Source organism: Rattus rattus, chromosome 14, assembly GCF_011064425.1.
Source record: "Rattus rattus isolate New Zealand chromosome 14, Rrattus_CSIRO_v1, whole genome shotgun sequence".
NCBI lineage: Eukaryota > Metazoa > Chordata > Mammalia > Rodentia > Muridae > Rattus > Rattus rattus.
In genome coordinates, this window is record NC_046167.1 from 61,085,184 (window position 1) to 61,098,339 (window position 13,156).

At 44.9% G+C, this 13,156-nt stretch overlaps 1 long non-coding RNA gene across 1 annotated transcript in view; it reads left to right on the plus strand.

Annotated features, from left to right (window-relative positions):
* LOC116883653 overlaps positions 1-10,206 on the plus strand; it is a 69,773-nt gene extending 59,567 nt beyond the window's left edge. Inside the window, exon 3 of the long non-coding RNA XR_004385777.1 lies at positions 10,136-10,206. This is a non-coding gene — a long non-coding RNA (uncharacterized LOC116883653). The remainder of the gene's footprint in view (positions 1-10,135) is intronic.
* Positions 10,207-13,156: the final 2,950 nt, after the last annotated feature.

Sequence of the window (13,156 nt, forward strand, 5' to 3'; positions counted from 1 at the left end):
TACACAGTTCTCCATACACATGGGTACTGCTGTTTAAACCCTAGGGGATGACCACTGCCACTTTTGTTCTCGAGAATTCTTTACCCTCTCCTTTCCCACATGTTAGAGATGTAGGCTTGCTTGTCTGAGGTGATCTGAGGTCCTGGAACACAGCAGTGTCCTGTTGGGGTGTGCCATTACGCCTCCCCCACAGTGGCCTTGTATGATTCTGGGAAGGATTGAGAAGGGATGCTGCTTTGCTGGGATGAGGAAGTGCTTCCTGGACGTTTCATATCGATGGTGGTGGGAATTGCCTAGCACCGAAGTCTCTCTTCCCATTAGGAGGGTGTGAAAGATCCTGCAGGAAGGCGGCTGGCAACTGATAGGAAGATTAGGAAAGTACAAAAAATCCCCCGTGTTTCTGCAGTTCTTCATGTTACTAGACCCATAATATCTCCATCCCCATTGTCTTCTGCAAGAGCCTCTGCTCCCCATGCCACCCCAGCACCAGCACATCAGCCTTGGTTTAGACCATCCTGTTCTAACAAAGTCAGAACCCCAAGCTACCCGATATGACTTACCTAGCTTGTAGGACAGTTAATCACCGTGCTGAGTGTGTCTGTTCCTGAGGGGGAGTGTGTGGTGAAGACCCTGGGCATGGCTGAAGGCTGGCTCAGGGAGAGCAGGAGTGTTGTGTCACAAAGCTTCCTGGAGAGAATGCAACACACGTATCTGCTTATCCCAGACGGGGATCTCATAACAGACCAAAGCCCCGCTTGGTGAGCCAATGAGTTTTATTAGGGTTACTTAGAGGAACATAGGTGAGGGGTTACTCAGAGCAGAATGAGTCAGAACCAGCCCAGCATGGGTGACATCTCGCAAACGCTGGAACCTGGAGCACACTGCACAGCCTACAGGCGGCTCAGCGGCTTGGAGACCGTCGTTTCCAGGCGCTTCACTTGATCTTAACCTCTTCTAGACAGCTCTGCCGGTGTTTTCTGTTTCTTCAGGTTACTGGTCTGGTGTCAGTCTTTGTAGCTCAGCTTTCTCCTGTCTGAGGGGAGTTGGCTCTTACTGCTTACTCTGCCAGGGAGGGCTCTAGTGAATCTAGTCAGGGACTTCCTAAAGCGATTTTGACTTGCTTACTTTCCTGGTTAAGGAACTTCCTGCAGGATGGAATATTTTCATCTCAGAGGAAAATTTAGTGCAGGGAGGCACTTTGACCATAGGCAAAATGTTGGCCACCCAACCAGGTACATAACACTTTTTTATATTTTTGCCTAAGCGAATAGACCTTGTCTTTTGCTGACAAGGGATGAGGCATACAACCAATGGTCCAGAAAATCAGAGCAGCTTTGGTTAATGTTTGGGGTCCATACTTCATGTGTCTTTGCTTCCTTAGGTGTGTGTGTGTGTGTGTGTGTGTGTGTACATGTGTACATGAAGACACATGTGAGTGTGCCATATATTTGTTGGAACCCATTGCTGACAAGGTTAGCAATCTGTGGACCCTGGCATTAGTGGTCAGAGTAAAGACGGTCTGGCTAGGGAAAGGGACCTACTGGCAGTCAGCAGAGTCAGAGACAGTCCCCGCTCCGATCGTTAGGGGATCTGCATGGAGACTTATTCCTGTACCCAAGGGGGAGGGGAAGGGGGACTTTAAAGGGGAACTGGGAGGAAGGAGGCAGGACTGTGATGGGATATAAGTGAATTCTTAAATTAATTAATGAATTAAAAAAGGGTCTGCTTCCTTACCTTTCCACCATAGTTAGTTACCATGACTTTACTCCCGTCATTTGCTGCATCAAATCCTCAATGGTGAAAAAGAGAAATGGGTGTTGCTCTGTGCCCCAGTGCAGATCATGGGGACAATCGCTTAAATTCATTGAAGGATGGTGGGGAACTTTTCTGTAAACAGTCCGTTCAATGTCTGCAGTAGGTGACAGCTTACATGTTTGTATCTTCAAGCCTGTGTTTTTAGCTGGACAGTGACCATACTACAGGGCCGATACTAGTTGAGGTTGCTGCCAGTCCCAGTTTTGGTGGGACGTTTGTGGGTGCGTGTGTAGTTTTGGTAGGACATTGCCAGCAGGTGTAGTTTTGGTGGGGACATTGTTGTGAACGTGAGTGGTTTGGTAGGACGTTGTTCTTGACGTGGTTTTTGGTGGGACATTGTTGTGAACCTGTAGTTTGGAGCTCTTGGCTTTGGAGGTGCATGTGGGTGTTCCTCCTCCACCTTCCTAAGCGTCCCTTGGCATCAGCGTCAGCACTGATAAGGTGGATGGCTGAGGTAGCCATCTGTGCCCCTGAGAACACGAGGCTTTCAAGAGTCGGCTGATGAGGCTTTTCCCTACATGTTTGAATCCTACCCTGATAATCCTTATAGTTTAGAGAATATCACTTGTCAAGGCTTGTTGGAGTCACCTGAGAAACATTTTAAAAATGCTGATTCAGTTGGTACAGAATGCAGCCTTGGCATCAAGATATTGTTTAGAATACTAGGTGACTGGAATGTGCGGTAGGGGGACCGTGGGGCTCTGTAAAGTCATCAGACCAGGATCTGGAGCAGTGTCAGGGAGGGCCAGCCCCGGGCCCAGTTGCTTTGGCAAGTCTTAGGAAGGAGTGGGTTAACAGTCCCATCTCTGGGCTTGGGTGAGTCCTGGGACAGCTGGAGATTTGGGAAACTGGCCTGACTTTTGCTTGTTAAGAAATATATGCTTAACCTGAAGATCCCTCTTGTCTTCTGTGTCCTCTAGGGGAAAAGTCATAAAAAGAATTCTTTGCCAGTGTGATGGCACATGCCTCTTTCTCAGGTCTTAGGAACGGAGTCAGGAGTACAGTGAGCTCCTGGCCAGCCTGGTCTACACAGTGAGACCTTGCCTCATAAACAAACACATCTCCTCACACCCACTGTCAGTAGAAGAGTAAAAAGCACAGTGGACTCCACAGTTCCTGCTGATCCAGGCCCCAAATGAAGTCTCCAGAGGAGGAAGGAGCCATCTATCAAGGGACAGCAGAAACAGTGGCACAGGCCTACTAGAGAGTTCAGCAGAATGTCTGTGTGTCTGCAATTCTTCCCTGACCCTGACTGGAGTTAACAGCAAGGTGGCCAGGCTCTGCATTTAGCTGGTCCTGAATTTGAAGGCACAGCCCAGTGGAGCCTTGTCTGCTTTTCTCTGGGAATTCCAAGATTTCCTTAGAGCTGAGACCGAGACAGACTTGGTGAAAGCTGTGTAGCCCATAGACACGGAGACGGACTCAGTGTCTGTCAGTGGATATTTCAGTGCAGTGTGCCTTACAGGGAATACCCTTGTCTGTTCTATGACTCTTTCTCATAGGAAAGGAACTTCTTGCTGCCCAGTCAGCCTGTCTCCTCTACTCTATGTCATTCAGAGCCATTGTCCATGTTCCTGGAGCTCAGAGCCCATCACTAGACACTAAGATCCCTGCAGCCTCTTTACTGCAGTGGTTGACTCTTTAATTTTTGTATTTTTCAGACATTGTGTTTTCAGCTAGAAAATGAATTTAGTATAGGGCTGACACCCGCCCTAGTGTCTCTCCTTCCCTAGTCTTGGTTAGTTTTTTCCTAAAGGTGTCATTGTTAAGGAGGTGTGTTTCCAAAGATCTTGTGGTGTGAGTGGGGTCTTGTTATCCATCTCTGCTATGTTCACGCCATCTCTGTAATCAAACTTTGGTTTCTCTCCATCCTTTCTACATTCACATTATTAGCTGCTCCCCACTAACCCTTCCTTGCCTTTTTTTGTATGTCCAAGTCATGAAGTCTTCCCAGCCTGAGTGTCTCGTCCTCCGTAGCGGCAGGACTTAATGTATTTCTGTCTTTCAGTGACTGGCCCACAGCACTTCTCATCCCTATACTGGTACATATGGTTAGGATTAATTTCTATTGAACTTAAGTTTTTATTTTTACATTCCTATCATTATAGATAATTTAGTAATTGAGGAAAATAGGGTGGAATAAAAAATACTAATGGACTGGGAAGCCTCCCTTTTCCGATCAGAAATGGAGGAGGAGGAGTAGATGTAAGGGGAAGAGAGGGGAAACTGCAGTCAGAATGTAAAGTAATTAATTAATTAATTAATTAATTAATTAAAATATGCAAATGGAAAACAGAACCACCACCACCAGCTGCTGCTGGGGGTGGATGTGAGAACAGGAGGGTTACACACTGGGTAGGATAGAGTGAAAGCTGTAGCCAGCTCTGAGGAAAGTGGTGTGGAGGTTTTCCAAAACCAGAAATAAAACTACTATATATTGGGCAGAAAAAAATATGTGCTGTGTGTCTTTGTGTCTGTATATGGTTGGCCCTGCCCAATTCACCTTTGTGGTCTGTCTTCCCTGAGTGAAAGAGTATTTTTTAAGGACCACTTTGAAGCTAAATGATGAGTATGTGTTGTGGAAGGTTTCTTTCTAACTACTCTCCTGTCATATGTGTGGCCCTTCCCACGCCATTGGTAACATACTTGTCATTGTGCTTAACGTACTTCATGTGTGATTTCTACGGTTGTAGAGGGGGGCTCAGGTGACCTCTGCTGAGTAGATGGAATTTAGTGAGGGAAACAGGAAGGCAGGGAAGGCACCTTGGGGTAAGAAGAGAGTCCGGTGGAGGGGAGAAGGAACTCTCCAGGACCAACTCCCTTTAGAGCTTTGGGTAGAATGGACACCATGAACTTGGACTCATCTCTTTGGATACATTTGTTAATAATGCTTGGTTACTTCTCCATCAGGTCCCCTTTCTCTTCAGTATGGAGGCGTTTGTTCAGAGTACAGTCAGATGTGACTTAACACTGTGGATATTATGCAAGTCACTTTCTCTTCTTATCCTGTTGCTCTTATAAAATTATATACCATCTAAGCATGTCTAGTCCCCAAATCCCAAGTCAGAAGTACTAAAAATCTGAAATATTACTGACATGATGATCATCGTGGAGAAAATTCCGTAGTTGACTGTACATGGTAAGTCTCATGTGAAATGCTGTATAAAGGACTTTCAGGCTGTGTTAGAGGTGTGTAGGAAACATAATACATCTTGTGTTTACACATGAGTGTTATTTTTAAGATATATCATATATATGAAAAGAATTCCAAAATCCAAAGCCTGTCTGGCCTTACTCCACTAGGTTGAGGGATGCTCGGCCCGCACTGTGCTTCTGACGAGCGATGAGCTTATGATGCAGTACTTGAGTGCGAGCATCTGTGCTGCGAACGGTCTTCTTGGCATAGATACATATTCATTTAAAACTTGTTCAAAGTTGGCTTTATATTACCTTTGGAAAGTAAGTCAGAAGACCTGTGAGTCTTGTCTTTTGGAATTCTTTAGAAAGTATTGGTTGTTGTTGTTTACTTTTGAAAGCATGTGGCAAGCTTCTAGGCCTAGAGCTTCACTGAAAGCCAGTTAGTTCTCTCTGTGTTGCTCCAGCTGTCTTCATGTCACCTGCGATATTATTCTGGTCAGCCCTTCTTCTTCTTGTGTCGCTTTGATAACTGGATCTTTGATAACTGGATCTTTCTTCCATTTGTTAGATTCATTAACTCAGAGTTGAATTTTTTTTCATTTATTTCACTGTTCTGTGATTTGAAACATCAGTAGTCTGGAATTCCATTTTTAGGTTTGCCACAGTGGTTCTCTTCCCTACAGACATAGGTTGTCCAGAGGTCACGGAGATACAGAGCTTATAAGTTAAGAGACATAGTAATAGCAGAAGCCCTGGGTTAGGGGGTTAGCAAAGACTGGGGATGTTCCTTATGTTGAAGAGTACATGCACATGCTTAAGTGCACCTTGTCATTTGGTACTAGACTGTGGTCTGTCTGCTGTCACCGAAGTGGCTGTGGCAGTTGACAGAAAGTAACGGGTGTTCTGACCTATGAGAGAAAGAGGATGTTACGTTGCACCCAGGAGTAAAACCAACCACGTTGTTGTTTCTCTTCTTTCAGTCAAATGACAGTAAACTGGTGACCTTTTCTTTCTCTTTTTTCTTTCTTTTTTTTTTTTTAACAATTTATTAGGTTCTACTTCTTTGCATTTTAATAATTTGTGAGAGAGGACACGGGGATTTAGAATAGAGACTGTGAGGCCAACCTGAGAAGCAAGAAGCATAGCATTAGAAACTGACATGAGTAAAATTAAACCTTGACACAGCAAACCCTGAATGAGTCACTCTGTGCAGTTGATGGTCCCAGATTCCAGTGGTGGTGAAGGAATGTAGGGGCTGTCTTAGAACCAAATACCCCATCTTTCCGAGCCTCTATTCCCCTCTTTTCCCAAGTGAGAGTTACAGTAAGATGTTACTGCTGGGACATGCACTGGGTGTTTTTCCTCTGTGTTAATGACAAAACCTGACAATAGCAGCTTGAGGAAAGAAACATTTGTTTTGTCTCATGGTTGAGGAGTACCGTGGGCCATTGTGGCTGGATGTGGCAGAGTGTTGGTGACACTGTGTCTATAGTCAGAAAGCTGAGAGAGGGGACACTTTCTCCTTTTTCATTTAGTCTATGACCCCACCTCATGCGGCGATACTGCCCACATTCACGGTGAATATTCGCACTCTAGAAAGCCTCTTTGGAAAGGCTATCACGACATGCCCAGAGGTTGCCTCCATGGAGTTGACTACCAAGAGTAACCGCCACCAGCATGTTGTCCTTACTAGAGATGCTCCGTTTTCTCATGACGTCAGGCTGTAGCCTAGCAGCCAACACTGAGTCCTGCAGGAAGTGTTCTGAGGACAGGGCCTTTGTAGTCAGTCGTAAAGGCTGTGAAGGGCAGTGGTGTAGTCAGTGCTGCCGAGTTACCGTCGTCCTCTCTAAGGATAGGGTGTAAAACTGTGTCTCTTGCTTTGCGTTACACTGAAAAGTATACATTCCATTAAATATTGATAAATTGCCTTGTATGAACTATAAACACATGAGACACGACCACTATCTGAAATTTCAGAGTGTTGAAAATGCATCATGTTGGTTAGAATTGTAAAGCCCAGGTTAGATATAAAGAGGACATTCTGTGAAAACTGACAGAAGCAAAGCTCTCCCAGCTCTAATTGAAGATGTCGCTCGCCCATTGAACTGGGGCTGCAGGTGTACACCCCCTGTACTGAGGACACTTGTTCTGAGGCAGGGCCCACGTCTGTGTCGCATTGTTGTCAAGACATAAGGCAGCTGGATTGAAAAATGAAGACTGGTATTTTATGGTCAGGGTCATTTTTGTAAAGAACTGTGTGGCGTGCACACAGGGGTGGCCAGTGTTCTAAGTACCCACATAGATGTGGCCAGCCTCGGCATTCTACACAGCCAGATAGGCATGGCCTGCCTTGGTATTAAATAACCGTTTCTAAAGCATTTGTTAAATCTTAAATCTTTGTTGCTTTGAGCGACAGTAGAATCCATTAATCAAAAGCTGCTTTTCTTAAATAATGTCAAATTACATGTGCATAAACTCTAGAAACTGCAGCCGTCACAACTGTGAATACATATAATATATGCATCATCATTCTCTACTAAGGGTTAGATGAACTGCTGGCACCGTAATAACAGTTCTCTGGGAATAAAACAGTGTTTATGTTTCTCAGGGCTGTGTATTTAAGGCATATGATTTGTTTATTTGCAGTTTGAATATCAACAGTGTACGCAGTATTTGTTTAAAGCATGGCCTTTGTACTTGGTCACTTCGTTCATCCAGATTTGCCCTTGACTTCGGGTTTGTTTGTTTTAGAGAAAAACAGATGCTTAGTGCTACGTCTGTGTTTTTACACCATTCTGAGTCTTATTTATTTTAAGGTTCAACTGTTAGCCAAAACCATGTAAATTATATATCTTTGTGAAGCAACATGATATTTCTAGGTATGTGGCCATTGTATAACGTTCAAAATCACTAAAAATACCTATTTCCCCAAATATTTATCGTTTCTTTGTGGAAAATTTCGAAGTCCTTTCTTCTTGGTTTTTCTTCTTGTGCCTGTGGTGTTTCTAGGGTCTTGCATGCATTAAACATGTTCTATCCCCAGGTACCATGTTTTGCTTAGAGAAGTGGGCGGGCAGGATTCACAGCACTTGCATTCTGATAATATCTAGCAGGAAGCAAATGGACAGGGTTTTGGGGGTGCATCCATTCCTTAGGATAGCAATGCAGTGTAAGGTCTCAAAGCTCACACTAGCTTGCTCCCTGTATGAGCACTGAGTAGTTGAAGTAAGTTTGATGAGTGAACTGAAGGTGGTTTGAGCTCTGCCTTACTGGCAGCTGATAGGGAGGGAAGCCGCAGCAGCTGTAAAGGCCCCGGTAGGGAATGCTTCTTTGATGCATTTAGAGATTGGTCCTATACCAGAGGCCATGGATGGACTCCCTGGCTAGGAGCAATAGGGTCTGTAATGGCGGCAGTCTGGGGCTAGAGACATGTGGCAGAGGCCAGAGGCTACTTGGCACAGTATTGTAGAGCATTTATCTAAATTATACTTTGATGAGATATCTAAAATGTTATGTAGTTGTTGGCACCGTGCTTAATGGAGTACAGAGCAGTACCCTGGGAAGTCTGTGCCTTTTGTAATTGCCATTGGTCTGACATTGAACTTGAATGAATTATACCAGCATCACCATCATCTGTACAGTCTTACAAAATGCATAAAGAGCTGAACATCGATGTGTTTTTAAACCCGACTGTGCCTAGAGCCACAGACTGGTGATCAGCGGAGCCCGGGCCGTACTTTCCTCCCTTCCCTGTACAGCACGCATCCAAACCCATCTGTTTGTGTTCGCAGTGCTGAAGCTTGAACCCAGGGCTTTGTGCACGCTAGGCGACCGCTTCACCACTGAGTTATTTCTCCAGCCCTACCTCCCTCGGGTCTTTTTACTTCTGGGTCCAGTACTTCCTGGCCTGGATGCTTTGCCTTTGGGCTACACCTGCCTTTTGGAGCTTTGTGTTTGCTTGTTCGGGAGTCCATGATGGTTTTCTGTGCTGTCTCTTCCCACATCCTCTTACTTTAGATAGTCTCTGGCATGGTCACAGAACAGACAGTCTTCTGTCACAGCACACTTCAATCCATCATTGTCTTCAGTTACTCATTAGCTTGGTTTCTTGTGGTAGTCCTAGGTCCTTTTCTGTCACTAGTGAAATACATCAGGCTGATTCTCCCTAAGGGAAAAGGCTTACTCAGTTCAAGATTCGCAGTCTAAATACTGAAGCCGCTGGCTCTGCAAGAGCCTCATCCAGATCAGCCCGTTGTGCTGGAGCACCGCCTGGTAGGTCACATCGTGGAGGGCTCCTCATGGTGGATTCACATACGAAGGGCAGAGAGGCTGGGGAGTAGCCAGACTTGTTCTGTACACTGTTGCTTTCAAGAACCGACTTGGGTCTCAAGAAAACAGCCACAGCCCCTCTGAGAGTATTTCCCTCCGTCCTAAAGACGTCCCTCCGCAGTCCTACTTTTTAACACTTCAGGACTTTGGGACACTGCTCAACTAAAGACCAACCTTACCACATGACATGTCACCCCTTGGAGGACACTCAGACTGTATTAGTCCATAGCACCATCTGCCTTAATCATGCTGATCCCTATCTAGTAAGCATTTGTTTAACAAATCCTGAGTTGGGTACCCATCATATATAAGGAAATTATTATTTTTAGACATACTTTTTAGCCCACAAAAGTACTTCCTAGTTATAAAATTGAGTATCTAGAATGCAGTAAGAGGCTGGGTCACTCTCAGCTGGTGGACTTCTTGCCCATCAGCATAAAACCCTGGGTTTAATCTCTACCACCAAGTAAATCAGGCATGGAAGTGAATGCTAAAACCCACCTTTGGAGGTGGAAGCAGAAGGATCCCAAGTTGAAGACTTTCTTCCTCTGTTTGAGGCAGCCTGGGCCACTCAAGACCTTACCTATCGAAGTGAATGAATGAATGAATGAATGAATGAATGAATGAACAAATAAAAATGTAGTAATTTGCATTATGGGGACAATAATTAAAAGAGGTTCTTATAACTACAAACTGATTAAAGTTGCAAATTTGAAGGGAATTTTACTTTAATTTTTCACAAATAAATGGTTTGAGTGTGTTACCTGTCTGTCACTGCTCATAAGTAATGTGTGCGTTTTATTATATTCCTTGTTATGACTGATGTGTGTCTTTTCTTTTTTCTTTTCCTCAGACAAAATTGAAGAAGCACAAAAAGAGCTTAATGGGGTAGAAGTTTCCAAAAAAGGTAAGTAAAACTCAGCCCTGTGTAGACATCATTCTTTCTGAGTTGCCGGTAGCATTTCTCAGAATTCTGGCCTTTCCTGCCAGAAGCCAGCGCTGAAGTTCTGGACATCAGGCAGCCTCAGCATCTCCTCCAGTGCGTTTCTCTGGTGCCCGTGCCCGCTGCTGGCAATATGAAAGCAGATGCAGCCCCTTTGTGAGTGCTGCAGGAACCTGTCATGTAGTAGCACAGGCTGTGGATACCGTGATGCACATGTGTGTTCTGGTGTAAGACAGGCGTGCTCAGACGAATGTTACAATGTTAGTTATTCCAAAGGATGGGGATGACTTTGTTAAATAAGAAAACCAAACCTGAAATATAGCGTATACATTCCTATTTTTTCAGTATGTGTGAAAACAAATGAAGGGTGTGGCCTCATGTCTGTGGACATGTACAAGTGTAAACACACTTATGGGACTGGACAGTGTTTGGCTATTTATGCAAATATGTTTGCTGAGTGGTAACAAAGGAGACCACTGTACTGTGTTTGTGCTGCTCTGAATTCTACAGTGCCCATGGTTTGTGTTAACAATCAAATCAATGTGCAAACATTGATCTTATGGCAGAAAGTATCTTGTCTCCCAGGGACTAGAACCTGTAAGGGATGAGCAATGCATGGGAGTGTCCCTCCCAGCATGGTCTCTTAGCAAGAGGGCGGTGTCTTTCTAACGTTGGAGAGAGACACATGGTTCTCTTAGCGTTCATTTTCATGACTTAATGTTTCTATTTCCTTATCATATTTCCTAATTTGAGTGGACTATTGACAGAATAAAAAGAGAAAAATGGAATGCCAATGGAAGGCCTCTGTCTGTCTGTGTACTTATGATCTTTCCTTCTTGCCTGCCTGCCTGCCTGCCATCCGTCCGTCCATCATCCATCCGTCCGTCCGTCCGTCCGTCCGTCCGTCCGTCCGTCCATCCATCCATCCATCCATCCATCCATCCATCCATCCATCCATCCATCCATCCATCCATCCATCCATCCATCTATCTATCTATCTATCTATCTATCTATCTATCTATCTATCTATCTATCTCTATTTCTCTTTCTGTCATTTCAGTCTAGATTGGTTACTAACTGGGCAGTTTCAGAGAAGAGTTTCTTCATCTCTGCGCCTCCCTTCCTGGTTGGACTTTGGGTCTCCTCACATGTGGCATTGCAGCAGAGTTAGTATTTCCCTTAAATCTCCCCCATTGCTGCTCCCCGATAACTCAGATAGGAGTCTGGCCCTTGATGGTTCTTGGAGAAAAGCCAGACAAGAAGGGTACACGTTAGCATAGCCATGCTGTCCCCTTGAAAGATGCCTGGCCAACCTTGCCACATGGCCACACTCTGAAATCCAGTGGGGTTAGGACATTCAGACATTGTTACAGCCAGCTCTGCTCACAGCCAGGAGTGGAGAGAGCAGCTCCATGCAGAACAAATGCCATGCGTGTTACCTGCTTTTCTCCAGGCCCAAAAGTTCTTACAAACGTGAACCAAATGCCAGGAGGAGGGAGGAGAGGCAGCAGAGATGGCAGGAAGAGGCTGGCTAATAGCGACTCCAGTCGGCAGACTCGGCGTGAGTAACAAGGGAGGGCACTTTGCTCTCTGCTGCTGCTGCCTTTAGTTCTCCACACAGAAGTTCTGGCAAGTGGAAGAAAACATCTTCCTTCACCATGGAAGTCAGAACAGCAGCTCCTCTCCTGGGGCACGAGGAGACGTTTTTGCCTAAGAGCAGTGCTGAGGTCTCATGGTTTTCTTGCTGACTTACCTATTTTACATGAAGAAAACCCACTTGCTCCATGAAAGGAGGTCATAGAAAATGGAGTCACTTGGCTTTGGGTTATGGTGAGCCATCATTTCACGTTGTCTGCAAACTTCTGACATAAGCAAGGCTATTTTTGTTTTATTAACTTTATTTTGCCGTGGTCTTTTGTTTTACTCTGCCTGGTAAATGATCCTAGAAGCCTCATGTCTGTGAAAGAACCCATGATTCTTACCTGGTCCTGGGCTCCCCTCCCTCCCTCGCTCCCTCCCCTTTGCTTATGGTTAGGATGAGTCACTGAAGCTCAGTGGCCAGTGTAATGCAGCTCTTTCAGAACAAAACCAACCAAAAACTTGTTCATAGATCAAATTACATTTTTTTAATGTATTAAGGAAGGTCAAATATGTCCAATGTAGACTTTGGTAGTCCTAAATCAGGAGGATAAAGAAGTGACTTAAGTTGGGCTGGAGAGATGGGTGTTCAGAGGTAGGAAGCACTGGCTGCTCTGCCGGAAGACCTAGTCCCAGCACCCACCGCTTCCAGCTGCCCGTAACTCCAGTTCCAAGGGACACCTCACACAGACGAACATGCAGGCAAACGCCAACGCACATGAAAAGAAGTAAATCTTGAAAACCAAAAAGCAACTTTACAAAAAAGGAAGGGTAAATAATGTTCAGTGTAGACCCTGACTTGGCCAGTTGTAAACCAGTAGGAGAAGGTGGTGACTTAAACTGCTAATGCCCCTATTTTATTCCTTTCATCTGCTTATAATGAACACTAGTCAGCTTCGATTTCATTTAAATCGAAACAGTTCGGAGGTAGCTGTGCACGTGAGGCTGTCATGCCATCCCCATGATGTCCCCTCCCCAGGTGCTGTCCTCTGGTTCTTTTTTAATCAATTGGAGGAGGGCATAATTGGATCCTTGTTTCCCACCTGACAGTGAAGCGATTCCAGAGAGATTAACTATATTTAATATGTGCCTACCACTGAACAACAGAGATAGTCACGTGACCACATGAGAAGGGAGTTAAGTTAGCTATAAATTATGCTTGCTTGTTCTTAACTTGCACTGTTCTTCACAGTATTTGTCAGATAGCATTGAAAAAATGCTCTTACCAACATGGTACTGGAACATGACTAACAGGAGAAACAGATCAGTTGAGCGTGGGTAGCCCGTGTCTTT